A 10,474-nucleotide genomic window follows, 5' to 3' on the forward strand; every position below is an offset into this window, starting at 1 on the left:
AATTACTCAAACTCCGCTAAACAAATCCCGAAAACCGGTTAAAGCACCAAACAATCAACAAAACATCATCCACACCTAGATAACTAGGGTTTTAGCCAACAATCATGTTCAACTGTAAAATAACATTCAATTTAGTCGAAAACAAGAAGATCAAAAATAGAAAATTCAACACAAAACCCTAACACAAACCCAGTACTCGCTTAACGATGGAAAACGAACTCCGGTCATCAGTTTGATCAAAACTTGCTTCTCCTCCTCTTGAATCATCCTAAGGAAGTAGGTTTAATGGCTGGTGGCAAGTTATTATGATTAGGGTTCATAAAATTGCTTAAGTAAGATGGAAACAACCCTTAGATGACCAATATGATTAGGGTTCATAAAATTGCTTAAGTAAGATGGAAACAACCCTTAGACGACCAATCACGCGGGGGACACCTTCTCCTACGCGCCAAGCCCCCGACAAAATTGTCGAGGGCTATATTTTTGCCGGAAAAACACATTGCGTTGCATGGCGTGTATGGATTCTCTTCATCCCCCGCTTGGCCCGGGGGTGGTTGGGGTTGGTGGGGAGCGGATTTTCTTTTATGATTTTATTGATAAATCTTCTTGGGACTCGTTTCGCAACCGTAAATTCGATTTCAACGTCTTTTAAGCTCGTTCTTTACACATTCCATGCACAGGTAACTACAAACACCTGTGAGGTTGAAGATGAACAAGGAAAGAAGAAGAGGGGGTGCATAATATTTCCACATCAACATCCATGTCATTATCCACATCAACGTCTTTGTCACATAAGCGACCATGTCAGCAAAAATTAACAAAATCTAACCCCGTTAGTGAGAAGCTTGTTGCTGGCCAGTAGTTTGAAACTTCAAAGTGTTACAATAATTTAAATAAAAATTTAATAAAGTTATATATATATTTCTGTCTTTATACTTCTATTTATTATTGTAACAACTCGGGTTTTTCAAATTAATATCTTTATTAAATACCAGGGCCGTTTCAATGTTTGAGTTATTTTATTAAATAAAATATCACGTTTATCGAGTTATTTAATTATTATTTAATTATTTGTATATTATATATTTAAAACTTTCAAGTAATGGCAAAAGTTACCCAAACTAAACTATTGTTCAAATTTCCCCCCCCCCCCCCTCAAACCATAGAGACTAATGTGCAAATCTTGTTATTTTGATTCAAATCATCCATTTACCCAGGATCCGACCCAACCCTAACCCGTATTAGCAAACCCGTTCACACCATTTCTTAACTTGGACCTCAATTCTAGTCACTAAGTTGGAAATTGAATATTTGGATACATTATTTGTGAGGCCCCTTTCCCGGTGCCTTAATTTGGTGTTGGATTTGCTCATAAACACAGTTTTACAAATAAGAGTTTATTAAAAACTTTCGCGGAATATAAAACTTCAACCAATCATTACAAAACATACAAGTCTTGTCTTTAAAACATATCATAAGACACCGTATTAAAACATCATTTCTTCCATCTTTAGATGTCAGCCGTTCAATACATGTCATGTGTCATCCTTATGCTAGCTCTTTAAACCTATTTACATGTGTGCATACTAAAAGTTAGCTACGGTGAGTGTGTTCTAGTTAATCAAGCAACATACAATACCTTCACATGTCATATATGTACGTATCTGAAGATACATATTCATACTTAACACCGTGTATTATCCGTAGAAGGAACAACGTGTACTATCCATAGAAGGAACGCTATATATTATCCATAGCAGGAACAATATTCACTATCCATACAAGGAACTCAATATATTATCCATTGAAGGAACAACTTTTATTATCCATAAAAGGAACATACACTTAATCATATAATATCTATCTAAGGAACACTAATGGGGTCCACAGTCCTTATCTACGTTGTTACATTCCACGTCTATGTCCAAAGAAAGTTAGGAGGGATTTTCCATCCTAATTTACTATGTCAGACGTAAAATGCACCCACGTAAACAAGCATACCACATCATAACATACTGGCGCACTGGGCATCCTTCACATTAATCTTCTAATGCTCACCTTCCCTGGCGATACGTGCAATATCCGAAGATCATTCACGTAGCGACAAGCATTCATTTATATCTTCAATAACTTTCACATAAATCATATATGGCATACACTTACCACTTAAGGTAAGTGTATTAACTAATCACATTGAGTATGCACACAGCCCCGAAAACATTACAAGGAAATGGGGCTGAAACTCACCTTAAGTGATTCCTTTATGAATTTACGGTTATGCCTTCTTGAGCTGTGCGCGGCTAACTGTGTATTAATCATAGTATCAATTAACTACTTCTAGCTATACCATATTTCTAATTTATTATAACCCCTAGCTATGGGGTCCGGGGGCAGCGCCCCTGGCAGAATGGTTCTAGGGGCGGCATCCCCTAGCGGGGTCAAATGAGCAGAGCCAGATCTGAGTTCCTTTGGACATAGACGTGGAATGTAACAGCGTACGTAAAAAAATTATTTTCATTAAATAAGTTTTTACTAAAAACCTTATCAGAAAACTGAAGTTCAATTATTAATCAAATCAAATCTTCATTTTAACTGTTACCTTTTCTTATTAATTAATTACTTTTTCTTATCATATCCTAGCCATCATATAAGTCCATATATATCGTTTACGTACATATACGCGTTTTATCTTTCGTTTATTTGGAAAATCATATATCACCCGTATAAGTTTTATGGCGTGTAAGTATTTCCCCCGTATAAGTCATTCTTAGCGTGTAAGTCAACACGTATAAGTTTAATCACATTAAATACCTCAGTATAACTTATGCGTTGAACCCTACTTACACGCTGCTCAAACATGTACGTTTATGAACTTATACGGCCACCCATACTTATACAAACGTACATATACATTTATAAACTTATACTGCTCAATGTGCAGGTCAGCTTTCTTTTTACGTGTTTTGGGATTTTTCTTCGATTCCGGCGCCGTCAGCCGCCGTTAACCGCCGTGGTTGGTCCGGGTTTGATCGTTTATGACCTAGGTAGCTTCGGGGTTTCCAAATCTGAGTTAAGGTGGTCCTTAATATCGTTTTTGGTTGATTAAACACCCGAATAAAGCTAGATCTAGATCCAAACGGCTCATACGGCATCACGTGGCTGCGGTGTTGCGTTCTAATGTGTTGGGTCAGCTGATATAAATGATTTCTTACCATTGGTTGGTCTCGGATCGTTGAAAGGATTAGTGTGGAGAGTGTTTGGCTTAAGTGTGTGTTTTGAATGTGTAGGCTATGGTGTAGAGATTGATGGAAATGGAAAAGATTAGGGTTTAAGGGGTATTTATACTCCTAAAGCCCATCGACCTTAAGCCCATCTTTCCTTTTAGTCCATATTTAATTTCTATTTATTAAAGCCCACCATCTTTTTATCTTATTATTTTATTATGTCTCTACTAACTCAAATTAATTCTTCCAACGCAATTAATATACATAATTATTATTCTAGAAATTTCAGGATGTTACACTATTCATGCCTTTTTCGGCCAACTGACGTTCTTAATTTGGTTAATTAATCACAATTGATACGTCTTTCTTGATATTCCTAACCGACACTCTTTGATCATCAATCTATATCATAGCGAGCTTTATAATTCAATTAAACTTACAGAGTTGATCCTTTTTCCATATTCAATCTAACCCCTAAACTTAATTATATTATCTTGGTCGTTTGATTTGTGTTTTTGATCTTTGTTTGGCTGGCGGTTTAACGACTTTGTTAGCCGGTGATTAAGGATCAAAACGGGATTTGACTTTGCTACATCTCGAGCGCGACGCTTATTCTCTTACCATTTTTAACGTATTTATTCATTTGCTTATTGCTAAGATGAGTATCTCACTCCTCTCTTTTTACTCATTTTTACTGTTTTGGGGACATATGCGTTCGTAAATATTTTATTACTATATATTACTCAACTTGCAACTCTCAGTCATGTGTGTTTAACAATTTATGCCTAGCATGTTATATGCTTATATGCTTTACTTGAATACATTTCGAAGAGGTCCAACATATTCTCATACTAGTATGATCATACGCCTGTTGTGTTAGCCATCATCCAGCACATCTGGCATCGAGCTTACCAACAACACATTTACTTGCTCATTTGGTTAAATTGATTATCCCACTTGACACAGTTTGCTCTTTTATTTATAATTACATATTTACAAAATCTGGTGTTTTACTCACTCAACCTAGTGGTGACAAAATTATTGTATTTTTAACGCATATGCAGGTTATCATGTGATTTGATTATCAAGTTGATTTGAAGAAAACTTTGGGTTGCGTGTTAGAGAGAAGATAACAAGAGCTTGATTTATATTATGTCTTTATTTATGTTATATATGGATTATGTACTTTGAACTTTGGTTAATGTTGGATTGTTTAGATTGTAATATTAGATATTATAATACTAAATTTTGCATGATAGTCCCTTGAGAGCTGTGAGCAATCCGCTCACGCCCGGGCATTTCCGCCGTAGGTTGGGGTGTGAAAATTACTATTGTTGTTGTTGTTGTTTTATAGTTAATACTGGTAATTAGCACCTGCGCATTGTAGCGGAATCGTTAAACTATAAAAATATAGCCCTTGCATTTGTAATTTAGATAGAACACATGGACCATCCGAGTAATTAGTTTTGTAATAAGTAAAAATACAAATGCATACATTTTAGCATTTCGGCGAATGGTAAACTGGTCAATTTTGATATACTCATTATAGCATATGAAAGATAAAATGAAAAAAAATATAATAGCTTTAGTGAGATTAGTCTTGCATGTTGTGGTGATGGGAGCACATTTTAACCTATATTTAATACAATTAATTTAATTTATAAAAAAAACTATGCAAATTGGATTTCTAAAATAATTGAAAATAAATTATTGGATTTTTCATGAACCACCAAGTTTAACAAAACAATCAAAATTCAAAATAAAAATCAAAATTTGGGTGTTGGGTTGTCCATGAACCACCATGGATCTCCAACAAAACAATCAAAAATAAAGATGAGGGGTTTGAAATGAACAATTGAAGTATTTTCGGCATCGCCCTATACTTCACTCGTTCATTCAACAAAATTATGAGAAAACTAAGTTTAGCAATGTATCACCGTGAATTCAGTAATAAACGAGGAATTTAGTTTTCTTTATTCAAGATAACCACTAATGTGATGATGGCTGCTAGTGGCGGTTGTTGTCCTTTGTCATCAAAATGTTAATTTTTGTGTGCCCTAATATTGGGTTTAAAATAAATGGGCTTGAATTGCTTCGGCCTAGTATGTGTGTATGGGCCAGAAGTTAATCACTCAATTTGGGCTGCTGGGTTTTTCTTTTGGGCTAGATAGAATGGTTGTGTTGGCTCATTTATTTGAGCTGATTATATGAACGATTTTTGGGCCAAGAAATAATTATTGTTCGGGGTTGACCAAAGTGAAGAAAGAATTCGATCGGGTTTTTTCGTCATTGTTGGACCGTGTTCAAAGTGTATTATTTCCATATTATTTTTAAGGCGCTTAAAAGGGAGATAATAAGCCTTGTCGTTTGATTGTTGTCCCCAATATTTCGTCGAGCTCATCTTAACCTATATTTCTTGAAGATCCGAGATGGATAAAGAAGAGAGAACTCCTTCATGAATGAAATGGGTGGATCATACCTTGAGGGGATGATTGAAGAAGCTCCGGTTTATTGGGTTGATTTGTGGAAATGCGAGACACGGATTCGACAAAGTTTTGATATCATAAGTCAATGGGGGTGATTGTAAGACCAATATTGTGACATGCGTTATCAAATTAAGAACCCCATTATATATTTTATGGTTAAGTTAATAATTAAAGCCGACAAGAAAACCAGATACGAAACAAGAGCTTCGGCACACACGTTTAACTTCAATGGGATAAGACTTCTAGAAGGGATAGTGTTAGGCTATAAATAGAGGTTTTATGTATTATTGTATGTGTGTTTCTTATGGTGTAAATCACCTACCCAATGGGAGCTCACCTTGGGTGGGGTCGGTTCTTAATCAATATTATCAGTCTTTAACCGACAATGAGATATTTACATTAAAAGGAATTTGGTTTAATTATCTAGTATGAGGGGAATAAGTGTCATTAGATGAAGGAATTGAGTTTAATTAAATTATAAAAGATAAATGTAATTATCTAAAGTATGAGGGGAATAAGTGTCATTAGATGAAGATTTAAACATGAAACCCTACCCTCTTTCTATAAATATAGCCACCATCTCCTTCATAACCATCCTAGCCTCCAAACTCCTCCTTTTCTAAATTCCCGTTTTTGAGAAAACCACCCACAAAGATCCAATGATTCCGGAGATCTAACAACGGATCAGTCTCAAATTTTAACTGAGTGTTCATGGCATATAAATGAAGATTACCACCGATCAGATCTTCGATCAAAGGTAGGGAAGTTCGGTTTTTATCAGCAAAACTGTTACAGCAAAAAAATGACGATTCCGGAAACTGTTCAACTACTCCGGCCACTGTAGTAGCGGTTTCCGGTGACGGAGAGCATATGGGTTTGTAGATCGGGGCGAAACGGTTCCGTCTCCGCTTGAATCACTCAATTCCGAGTTCGTTTGATATGGCTTTGGTCTATTCGAGTTATTCGAACATAAACCTCAAAAGTACGTTTTTGTTAAAAATGTTTACTTTTTGTGTACGGATTTACATGAAAATTTGTAACATCCCGTTTTTCGGGTTTCGGTTAATAAATGAAAGTATGGGTTATTAGGAGTTGGGCTAGTGTTGGGTCAAATGGACATGGGTTATGGACTTGGGTTATGAAAGAAAGAGGAAAGGACCATGGGCTTAAGCCCATGATCCATATATATATAAAGACTTAATACCCATTTTCATTCATTCGCACATATTCCATACACCTCTCAAAACACACACTTAAGCTCTCTCTCTCTCTAGCCGAAATATAGAAGAAGAAACGGATCCCGACCCAAGGTATGATAGTATTTTGTTGTATGAGCTTAAATCCGTGAGATATAAACACGAAACGACGAGCCCACACCGTTAAACCGTTTAAGTCACGAGATCCGGGTGGAATCGGGTATAAACCGAACCTATGATGAGCTTAGGGGCCACCCTAGCTCAGATCTGGAACAAACGAGACGAAAAACGGTGGAAAACGAGCTAGATCTCGTTTTTCCGGTGAAACAGCGTTTTTCCGGCGGCGGAGCCGGAAAGGCGGCTGGTACGAGGTTAGCGTGTCAGAGAATGTTTCCGACATTCTCTGACCTAACCCTAATTCGCTAAGGGTAACTAGCGAAGTAGATGTGATTCGCTAGCCGATTCGCTAAGTAGCGAACTGGCATGTAATTCGTTAAGGAAATAAGGGCGAACTAGGCCATTCGCTAAGGCCATTCGTTAAGGGAGGGACGAATGAACCCCATTCGTTATAGGGTTCATTCGTTGACCAGATCAGTTCGTTAAGGTTCAATTCGCTAAAGGGACCAGTTCGTTAAGATGCCTGATTCGTTACAAAGGCAAATTCGCTATAATGGGTAATTCGTTATGAATTCCCATTCGTTAAGGACTGAGTGACGAATCAGAACTTTGAAAGAATAACAGAATGGTTCCTGGACTTAGAAAAGAATGATTTAATTACAAAGAAGCCCTTGGAATTTTAAGTAGCAAATTATCTAATGATTCAAAATCATAATGAAAAATGTGATAGGACAGTTAATAGAAATAAAATTTTTCCAAACTGACCTGGCAGCTCGACTCCAACCAGGGGCTCTGCCCCTTGGACCCTGCTAGGGGCTGCCGCCCCTAGACCCCGCTGCCAGGGGCGCTGCTCCCCGGACCCCCGTTCGTTGAGGGTTATAATTAAACTAGAAAAACGATATGTGTAGTGATAGTTTATTGATGCGTATAATTATTATACAATTAGTCGTGCACAACTCAAGAAGGGAATAACCGTAAACAGTGAACGCAACCGCATTGAGGTGAGTTTCTAGCCCCCACTTCCTTGTTATGTTTTCGGGGCTGTGTGCATACTCGATGTGATAGTTAATACACTTACCTTAAGTGGTAAGTGTATGCCCTGTATGAATTATGTATGATGATTGCTTGACGGTGCATGAACGATCTTCGGATATTGCATGGACCGTCAGGTGGTAGTTAAAGATATGATTGATATGTATGATGTAAGATATGATGCATGTATGAATATATGATGCATGCATAATGTATGTAAGTTATGTCGATGGTACGTGAACGCTCTTCGGAGATTGCACGTATTGTCAAGGAAAGTATGAAAGAACAGAGAATGGTACAGTTGCATGGAACAAAGGGACCAGACCCTCATAATATCTGTGATGGTAGGGACCAGACCCTACTAATATATGTGATGGTAGGGACCAGACCCTCATAATATATGTGATGGTAGGGACCAGACCCTAATAATATATGTGATGGTAGGGACCAGACCCTAATAATACTATGATGTTGGGGACCAGACCCTTATAATATCTGTGAGGTTATAGGGCGGAAGGCTCTTTAAATAGGATGGTTAGTTATATATGAAGAGTAAGTATGATCAATGTACACCCCCTCGGGCACGTGTGCAAATATGAGAACAGATTGTACGTTGTAAGATTAAATAGAACTCACTCAGCGTAACTGACTTTTAGTATGCACGCAGGTGAGTAGATTGAGGCAGCTTGCATAAGAGGAAGCACATGGCATGGACTTGAAGAAGCTGGCATAGCAAAGAAGTGTTATGTTATTTTAAAGACAATGTTTTATGTTAAATAATTTGGAATGATCGTTAAGACAAGAAATATGGTTATGTAATGAAATGGTTTGAATGTTTTTAATATTCCGCGAATGATTTCATTAACTCTGATATTTAGAACTGTGTTTATGAGTAAATCCAACGTGCAAAGTAAGGCTACCGGTAACGGGGCCTTACCAAATTGGTAGGATGATAGAACGAGCCATGATTTTTTATAAATTACTGAACTTGTGAGTAAACGAGTTAGTTGGTTCGTTTTAGGTAAAACGAGTAGTGTTCGGTTCGTGAAAAGGATGGGTAAACAAAGTTTATGCATGAAACTTGGTAGGATAGTAAATCGGACCTTATTATGTGGAAAAGGTAAACTTGAACATAAACAAGTTGTTTTGAATGAAACGGGTAATACGGGTGACGTTTGGACCAAGTTAAAGAACGAAAACGAACTTGTTATGGCTCATAAATCTTTTTATCATTAAAACGGGCATAATGGGATGGAAAGATGTGATTAGGAAGAAATAATACGAAAAACCATTTCCGAATCGAATGAAGAGTAATCGAATCGAATTGAAGAGTAATCGAATCGAATTGAAAAGTAGTCGAATCAAACTGGCATTCGATTAGAACTGTCATTCGATTAGAACTTTCATTAGATTAGAACTGTCATTTGATTATAACTGTCATTCGATTAGAAATATCATTCGATTAGAATTGTCATTCGATTAGAATCAGTCTGTCATTCGATTAAAATGATCATTCGATTGAAAATGTCATTCGATTAGAATCAATCTGTCATTCGATTAGAATGGTCATTTGATTAGAATGATCATTCGATTAGAATCTATCTGTCATTTAATTAAAATTATGATTCAATTATAATGGTGATTCGATTAGAATGATGATTCGATTAGATTGTATAGTTAGAGGTAGTTAATTGATACTTATAATTATTACACAATTAGCCATGCCCAACTGAAGAAATGTGTTACAATCAATTCTGAAAGAAGCATGACCCAGATGAGTTTCTAGCCCCATCTTATTGTCATGTTTTCGAGGCTGTGTGCATACTCGATATGATTAGTTAAATACACTTACCTTAAGTGGTAAGTGTATGATATGTGATTGTCTTATGTATGATGTATTAATGATATATGAATGCTATAGAAAGTATTGATAGTATGTATGGAAGTTTATATGCATAACTATTAGGGGTGTTCAAAAAGCCCGCGGCTCGCACGAAACTCGCTCGAAAAAAACCCGAAAAAAACTCGCCCGAGAAAAGCTCGATCTAAAATCGAGCCGAGCCGAGCTGGCTCGAGTTTTGTTCGGGTCAAGCTCGAGCCTGGGGTGGCTCGGCCCGTGGCTCGCTCGTGGCTCGGCTCGTAGGCTCGAACACGGTACACTAAGACTCATATATATATAGTAACAACATATATATGTTGTAATTGTATTAATATATATGGTGTGGCTTTTTGTTTCCCAATTAACTTCTAATCCCAATATTCTCGTAATCTCAGTTGAGTCGGTTTCCAGCTTTCCAAATTCCAATATTCAATAACAAATTAACAATTTCCTAATATTACTTTATGATTAAAACCCTCTGTTCCCTCTATACGTCGATTAAACAGTTTCAACCCTAATTCTTATTTTCTACCAGTTAAC

This window comes from Bidens hawaiensis, unplaced genomic scaffold (assembly GCF_021521415.1).
Source record: "Bidens hawaiensis isolate Kalapana, Puna unplaced genomic scaffold, B.hawaiensis_p1.1 tig00008655_1, whole genome shotgun sequence".
In the NCBI taxonomy this organism is placed as follows: domain Eukaryota; kingdom Viridiplantae; phylum Streptophyta; class Magnoliopsida; order Asterales; family Asteraceae; genus Bidens; species Bidens hawaiensis.